Source organism: Ochotona princeps, chromosome 2, assembly GCF_030435755.1.
Source record: "Ochotona princeps isolate mOchPri1 chromosome 2, mOchPri1.hap1, whole genome shotgun sequence".
Classification (NCBI taxonomy): Eukaryota; Metazoa; Chordata; class Mammalia; order Lagomorpha; family Ochotonidae; genus Ochotona; species Ochotona princeps.
The window spans coordinates 37,202,688-37,211,570 of NC_080833.1; the positions used below are offsets into that span (position 1 = coordinate 37,202,688).

At 48.6% G+C, this 8,883-nt stretch overlaps 1 pseudogene; it reads left to right on the forward strand.

Annotated features, from left to right (window-relative positions):
* The first annotated feature begins 1,059 nt into the window (after positions 1-1,059).
* Positions 1,060-2,148, forward strand: LOC101531775 (spindlin interactor and repressor of chromatin-binding protein-like; annotated as a pseudogene).
* The last annotated feature ends 6,735 nt before the right edge of the window (positions 2,149-8,883 follow it).

Genomic DNA, 8,883 nt, shown 5'->3' on the forward strand with positions numbered 1-8,883 from the left:
TATTGTTGGTGCAGCTTAGCTCAGCACACCCCACCCCACAAACCAGTCCACACTTATGCCAACAGGTACTAGCGCCTTGTCTAACCTGGACCGCCCCCAGCCCTGACTCTCATGCACATCAACGGGGGCTAAAGCCCAGCGTGGGAGAGTCCACAGTCTCTGTACTAGGCCCAGTCCAGTCCCAGAACTTGCACTTTCCAAGGAGTACTGGGATCCAGTATGACACAGCTTGCCCCCTATCATGACTCTTGCTAGCAGACGCTGTGGCAAAGTCCAGCCAGTCGGGATTTATCATGGCCATTGCCTTTTGCATCAGCAGATGCAGTGGTTTTGTTAGCCCAGCCCTCCCCCAAACCCAGCTCCTATGCAGGTCAACAACTGTTGCAGCCCTGACCAGGGACTGCTGCAGCCCTTTCTGCCTCCAGTCCCAGCTCTCATGCTCAGCAGTGGGAGCACTGGCCTATCAGAGAAGCCACCGTAGCCTCCCTACTAGGTTTACTTCTGGCCGGGGTCTTGCATGTACTGATGGGTGCTGCAGACCAGCCAGGCATGGCCCATCTCACCTCAGCATTCACTGGTGAGTGCTGTAGCCTGGCTCCACCCAGCCTGCTCCCAGTCCCAGCTCATGCTGGCAGTGCTACAGCGTAGTCCAGCCAGGCCATCCCCCAGTCACAGCCTTAATGTGAGCTGGCAGGTATTGCATTCCAACCTGGCCTGGCCTGCACCCTGTCTTAACAATTATACCTGTCAATGGGTGTGGCAGACTAGCCCAGCCCAGCCCAGCCCAGCCCAGCCCAGCCCACTCCCCGACCTGACTCACATGTATGCTGATAGATACCATAGCCCAACCTGGTCTGAACTGCCCCTAGCCTCAGTTTTTGTGCTCACCAGCTAGGGCTGCATCTTAACAGGGGAGTTCCCCAGGATTCCCTATAAGACTAGCTCCCAGCCACAGATCATCAGCAGATACAGGGTGGTGTTTCTGTGAGGCCGGGCAGGCACGAAGCGGGTGGGAGGCCTGCGCCCGGCATCCACTCAGCCGCTCGCCCGGGCCGCGCCATGGCCTTGGGGGCAGAGGGCTCGGACTGCTTCGAGGTGAAGCTCAAAAGAGAAGACAGCGAGGAGGAGGACGATGAGGCAGTGGTCGTGGCCGTGATCCCACGCCGAGCTGAGGCTCAGAGTCACCCAGTGGGAGAAGACCCCTAGCCACGGCCCAGCCTGCTGGAGGCCGGCTGCGAGGAGCCCAGGCAGCAGGTGTCCTGGGAACAGAAGTTTCTGGTGGGAAATAGCCCGGAGGCAGCGGGCGGGCTCTGTGCATGGTGTTTGGCGCTGAGATCCGGGCTTCCTCTGCTGACACGGCCCCGGGCACACATTCTGGAGCAGCACCCTCACATCCTGGACTTGAGCCTTTCTGAAAAGGGCAACATCCTGGAGGCCTGGGGCGAGGGGGTGGCCCTGCTACACGACGTTGGTGCGGAGCAGCCAAGTTCTCCCGGCCCAGGGCAGGACGCGCAGCCGGACCAGGCCCCCTTCCCGGACCCTTCTGAGACACCAGCAAAGATTGTCATCCTCCTTGATCCTGAGGACAACACAACACTCCCTCGGAGGATCCGGAGATCAGACCCAGGGGACGCCGCCCCCTCGAGCTTCCTGCCGCTGAGCCAGCCAGCAAGAAGCCCGGCGGCCTGAGGTGGAAGCAGCCAGCCCGGGAGAGGCCGGTCCAAAAGGCCGGACCTAGACCCACGCATAGCCCGAATCTCCCACTGAGACGTTCGCACCGGCCGAGGTTCCACACTTCACCAAGGGCAGCTTTCCCTCTCCACCCCCTCCCCCGCTTCGTCCTTCAGCTGTTCTCCCACACGCAGCTCAGAGCTGCCCACACCAAGGGCTCGACTCAGCAGGGCCGGACAGCGGGGGCTGGCCTTGCCCAGCCAGAGGATCTCTCTTCAGCTCCCCAGCGGCTCCATGGGACACTGGATCTCCAGGTTATCTGTGTGCGGATGGAGGAACCTCCGGCCCTCAGCCTCCTGAAAGACTGGTCCAAGCGCCCCAGGGCTCCAAGACCGTGGGAGTAGGTGACACTGCAGACTGGCCCATGGTTCTATCAGGACCCAGCACTGCTGGGTCAGGGCCGCCAGAGGCGGGGAGGGTGGAGTGTAAATTCTTGCTTTCCTGGGTCTGGTGGGAGGGCAGACACGGTGTCCCGCCTTTGGCTTTTAACTTGGAGCAGTCCAGCTTGGTCGTCTGTTGGGCAGTATCTGCTAGAACCTTGGGGCGCTGGAAAATGTCAACCCCAGGTGTCGGAGGCTGTTGTGCAATAGGGCACTGGGCCTGTGGAGAACACCCACCCCATCCTTTGCTGACCCGCACCTCCGCACCTCCATCCCCACCTCCTCCCGCCCTCTAACTCCCCAACCTTCTCCAGCACAGTGCCTTGCACAGAGGAGGTGGTCAGAACGGGGTTGATCCGAGTCCCACTACCTCAGGGGGCACCTCTCCTCCCCCACCTGTTCAGGCTCCTAGCCAGGAGGCCCTCATTACCTCTTCCCACTTCATCCCTGCACGGGCCCCGCACCTGCCTGGGGCTCTGGTCACTCCCCTCACCTTGTTCACCTGTTCTGTTGTATATATATCATCTTTGTTGACAATAAATTAGCTCAGTCCACCCCACACCCACTTTGGCTCTCACAACCACCAGCAGATACAGAGCCTAGCACCATCAACAAAATATACTCTTTAAAGATTTATTTTACTTAAATATGAGAACCAGCGGGTACTATGACCTAGTCCAGTCCAGCCTGTAACCCATCCTGGCTCCCGCAGATGCCATCAGGTGCTGCAGCCTGGCAAAGCCCTGGCCACCCCAGACCCATACACACACAGCCCACATGCAGGCTAAAGGATGCTGCAGCCTGATCTGCCTGGCCCACCTCCAGCCCAATCTCTCACACTCATCTGAAGGACCTGTGGTCCAGCAGTAGAATCCGCAATGTTCCCCCTACGTGGTCTGCTCTTACCCCTGAATCTCATGCATGCCAAAGAGTGCTACAGCCCAGCCTACCATGTTCCATCCCCAGTCCTGGTCTTTGCGTTGGCAGCATGCTGCGACCTAATTCAGCCTGGCCTTTGCATGTGCCAGCATACTGCAACCTAGCCCAGTCTGACCTACTCCTAACCCTAGCTCTTGTGATTGTTGGTGAATTTCATGGTCTTGCGTGGATTTGCTCACCATCAATCCCAGCATGGGAACACAGACCAGCAGATGCTGTAGTCCCACAGTGGTGAGCCCACAAATCCCCTACAGAAGCTGCCGTCACTCGTGGTCCTCTAATGTGCTGCTGGGTGCTTTACACACTCCCTGACTCCAACACTTGCAGGTGAAAACTGTGGCCTAGCCTTCCTAGGCCTTCTCTCTACCCCAGCTTTTGCGTGTGCTGGTGGGCAGTGGGCAATGGGACTTGGACCAGGTTTCTCCGTTCTCTACTATTCTTGTCAGAATCCTATTTCTGACAAGAAATCAGCTTCTTAGTTTAATTGAGGATCCTCTGAAAGTAATCTGGCATTTCCCTCTTGCACATTTTGGAGTCTTTAGTCTTACTATGGAATGTTTGATGTTAATATGTCATGGTGAAGACCTTTTCTGATAATGTCTATTAGGAGTTCTCTGTACTTGCCATACTTGAATGTCCCTCTCCCCCAAATTAGAGAAGATTTCTACCATTATTTCACTCAGTGGACCTTATAATCCATTCTCTCTCCCAAAGTTTTCAGGAGCTCCTGAAACACATTTTGACAGTATGCCATAAATCTCAAACACTATTTTCAATTTTTCTCTTTTTTTTTCTAAAATATTTCCAGGTTTGTCTTTTGCCTCAGCTAGTCTTTCTTCAGCTCCACTAAATCTGTTGTTAAGGTGTCCACTTTTGACATTTTGAATTCTTCATTTCTAATATTTCCATTTCATTTCTCTTTGATATCTCTGTCTTTTGACAAAATTTTCATCCAGAACATGCATTCTTTGTCTTATGAATTTCTTTCTGTTATTTTTAATACTAGAAAAACTACTTTTTTGTTCTACCTCCATTTTTGGCTGCAGCTACGCAAAGATCTGAGTCTTTACTGAACTTGTTTGGTGTGATTTTTAATGATTATGGTAGTGAGGAAAGTAACCTCAGAAAATGTGTTGTATCTGTACCATCCCTATTTAAAATCAAGTAGTGTACTTGGAAGCCATGCATTTTATTACATAAATTTAGATTATGATACTTTTGAATCCTATTCCTGTAATAAATGCCATCTGATCACGGTCTTCTGCCCTTTTTACACATCCCAGGAATTGATTTGCTAAAAATTTTTTCTTAAATGCTGCAACTGGAGCAGGCATTTTGCGCAATGACTTAAGACACTGTTTGGGAAGTCCACATCCCATACTGGAGTACCTGGATTCAAGTCCTAGCTATACTTCTCATTTCATCTCTAACTAGGGCACACACCCTTGGCAGCACTGGGTGTGACTCAAGTTTTTGGGTCCCTGCTACCTAAAATCCAAGTGGAATGCTTTTTGCCAGAATCGGGCTGGCCAAGCCCAAGATGTCACATGCATTTCAGGAGTGAAGCAGCAGATGGAAGCTCACCCAAACTAATAATAAAACGTTTTGTAAAATTATGCTAGGTTTTGGTGAAATGGTACAGAATAGTTCCCCCATCATTCACACAACACACACACACACACACACACACACACACACACAAGAATTATTCTAATGGAAATACCTGTTGTGGCTCATTAGAAATGAAAAACAACTATTATTCTACACATGGAAGACACTAAACATGACTACTACACACTAAAAGAATAGTACTTTCATCTTGACTCATGGTAGATAGTGATCTATTGCCTCTCTCAAGGTTTACTATCAGAGAGATGTTGACCTCATTTAGCAGTTTGGTAAGCATATTTCAATTTTCTTTAAGAATTTGAATAGACAGCCCAGCGTGGTAGCCTAGTGGCTAAAGTTCTTGCCTTACATGCCCCAGGATCCCATATTGGCAACCAGTTCATATCCAGACTACTCCACTTCCCATCCAGCTCCCTGCTTATGGCCTGGGAAAACAGTAGAGGATGGCCCAAAGCCTTGGGACCCCGAAACCCTGTGGGAGACCTGGAAGAGGCTCCTGGGCCCTGTCTTCAACTCATCTCCAGCCAGTCATCGTACCCACTTGTGGAGTGAACCAGCAGATAGAAGATCTTTTTCTCTGTCTCTCCTGCTCTCTGTAAATCTGGCTTTCAATAAAAATAAATGAATCTTAAGAAAAATTTAAAAATTAAAAGAATTTGGATAGAACTAATACTGTTTCCTCCTTAAACATTTGGGTTTTGGTGATTTTTTAAAAATATATATAACATTTTTTAACGTTTATTACTTAATTTGCAGACCCATTCAGGCTCTGAGAAGAATGGAGAGGAATGGCAGTGGGAGGTAGGTAATAACCAGGCATGGAAAAGTTAAGCCACTCCTTGCTGCCAGATCACATCAGTGCCAGGAGACACAGATGGTTCCCTAATGTTGTCCCAGGGACCCAGTTGGAGGAAGAATGTCCTGAGGGTGTTACTTGAGTAGTCTTGATTGTTCTAAGATCCTGTTGGCTTCCATTGTGCCAGAGGTCAGATCTGCTGCCAAGGTCTGTTGGCTGTCCGTGTCTGTTTCAGTAGGTCCGTGGCCTTAGGCCTTGCTCAAGAACTTGGCCTATAATGTTGTTCAACCTGCTTTTCTTTCTCTGTACACATTTCTTTAAGTTAGCATTATTCACAGCACTTAAGATATGGGGTTAACCTTGCTGTCAGAGTGCTGCAGGTGCAGAGCTGAGTGACCCTCCGGAGGAGGCAGCACCATTTGCGAGAGGGCACCCAGATGGTAAAACAAAGGAGCCAGGGAGAAACTAGGGACAGATTGAAACCCTCCCACAGTTGAAGGATCTCATACCTGTGCTGCTCTGAGGGCCACAGCAAATACACAAAGGGGAGACCCAGAGTCCGCCAGGGACAGAAGTCTCCCTAGATCACAGAACTGCAGGAGTGAGAAAAGAGGGGAGTGAGTAGAAGTTACGCTGTACAGCCTCTGGTAAGTAGAACAAGGCATGAGCACACTACTGGAGACGAGGAAAAGGTGTGGGGCACCCCAGAGATGGACAGCAACGAACAAGGAGAGTATCTGCTGGGTGTACACACAGGAGCACTCTTTCAAACATACTGTTATGGACTGCTGAGACACCAAATGGTGGGGGGTAATTACAGCAGCCTACCTCAAGAATCTCATCTGCAGTCTGAAGTTACGAAGCCATCCCCTCATCATTCCTGCTAGACACTAGCAGCAAGAGTACTCTAAAATCAAGAAGAGCAAAAACACGGGTCACCCACAAGGTGGCAGCAGTGGAAATGCAGTTCAAGGGTTAGAAAATCAACTCCCCAGGATGCAACTGACATCTAAACAAAGCAGGTCCAAAAGAAACGCTCACACCCACCTACTAACAGGGTCACAGCATGAGTATCTCTACCATAGTAACTACCAGATCTTTGAACAGCCACAATTGCCACAAAAAAACCCCAACAAGGCAACAGACACTAATACTGCAAGGTGACAAGACAATACACAAGCATGGGCAGAGGCTGCAGGAAAAGAAATGAGTCAGACAAAGGAGCCAGAGCTTCCTCCACAAATGACCAGAAGATCATGACAATCTCAGAGATGCAAAGTGAAGATATTGATGAACTACCAGACAGGGGGTTACAAAAAAATAATCATGAAACTCTTTTGAGACAATGAAAAGCAATGGGACGAGCTTACGGAATTAAAAAATTACATTGTCACAAAAATAGAAAAAGTTGAAAATTAAATCCTTGGCTTAAAAAACCATACAAGAAAGAACTATGACATAAAAAAGTCAAATTATCAGAATCATAGGCCTTCCAGAAGGAGTGGAAAGAAAGACAGGATTGTAGCAGATATTCAATGAAATTATGAAGGAGAACTTCAGAATCAAAATGGCAGAATAGGGTAAGGACACATTTAAACGGACACAAAAGCATTTAATCAGGATGAAGCAGAGAGGACACATTCCAGGAAATGGGGAAGAACAGAACAGCACCAGAGGGGTACCTGGAGAATGACTCACACAGGAAAGCAGTGGACATAACAGTGTGGTGTTGCAGTGACTGATACTCCAGCAGCATTCAGCTAATGGGTGATCTGAACTCCACCAGCAAATGGGATTCCACCAGCAACCAGGTGGGAAGGGACTTTCACTGGAAGCTTGGGAGGTGAACCCAAAGAACTGTTCCATCCTGCTGGTCTGTTTGATTTGACCAGGAGCAGAGACAGAAAGACATTTCCCAGATGGGCAGTGCGAGAACAGGGTGCATTTCACAGCCCAGTAATTCCGCTAGAGCTGAATTGGGAGCCATTTTGCTTAAGGAGGCAAAGGCAGGGGAAAAGACTGAGCATACACTGAGCTGGGGGTGAACTCATTTCTGACTCAGTTAACTGCAGCAATGTGGCATTCTACAGGCTCCACCCAGGACAATTCCACCTTAGACCTGATGACCAGCAGCAGATCAAGAATTCTAGTAGTGGCATGTCAGGTGCCATTTTGTACAGTGTGGCAAAAGCTTTAGGACTGCAGGAGACAACAGTGAACTGTGCATGTGCTGAGCTTGCAAGAACTCAATGAGTTCAGTGGATAGCACTGGTGCCGCAGAAAAATAATACCAACTGTGGCATCGTACAGGTCAAAATAGTTCCTTGTGGCACCCAGACCTAACGTCCAACAGGTTCTGCAAGATCAGTGCCAACAACAACCTAATCCTGGGACCTGCTCCAACCAGAAGTAGGAGAAAGGTTGTACAAACAACGGTGCAACCTCGGCATGATAGCACAGGAGGTGGAGATTGGTGAGCCAGGAACTGGAGCAATGGAGACCATGGTGGAAATCTAACATAAGAACCCAGACTTGGAACTCGCTGGAGGGAGTGACAAAATTGGCTACAAGCAAAGAGTTGTGTACCAACGGCAATAAGTAAAATCACATTGTAGACCTGTGAGTAAAACAACTTAGAAACCTGCCCCAAGGAGAAGACTCTGCTAACCAAAAGTACAATGACCAAGAGCAAAAAAAGAGACAAAGGCACAATGAATATTACTGAAAACTCCCCTGCAAAAGAGCAAAAGCCTTTGCTAACCTCAGAGTTAACAGAGGAAGACATTGAGTAAATGGGGCACACAGAATTCATAAGACTCATTTTAAAGTTTCTGCTCAACAATGAGAAGCACATAAAAGAGTTCAAAGAATTTAAGGAAGCAATAAAGCAAATCAAGGCTGATATATCAGAAATTAAGAACACAGTAGAGCAAATTAAAAGTACAATGGAGAGTCTCCAAAATAGAATGAAGCAAGCAGAAGAAAGAATCTCAGAATTGGAAGATATTTCCTGTCATCAGGGGAAAGCAAACAAAAAGCTGGAAGCAGAGCTGGATCAGGCCTATATATATACATACATAGAGAGAGAGAGAGATTGATTCAAGAATTGAAAGACACTATTAAGAGGCCAAATGTAAGAGTTATGGGAATCCCAGAAGGTGCAGAAAGAGAAACTGGTTTTACAAATAATTCAATGAAATAATAAAGGAAAATGTCCCTAATCTGGAGAATGAATTGGGAAACAAGATCCAGGAGGGACACAAAACTCCCAAAAGGCCTGATCAAAAACGATCTTCACCACCAAACATGATCATCAAGCTCTCTTCTATTGAACATAAGGAAAAGATCCTTAAATGTGCATGTGAAAACAAATCAACTGACATATAAAGGAATGCCAATTAAACTCAC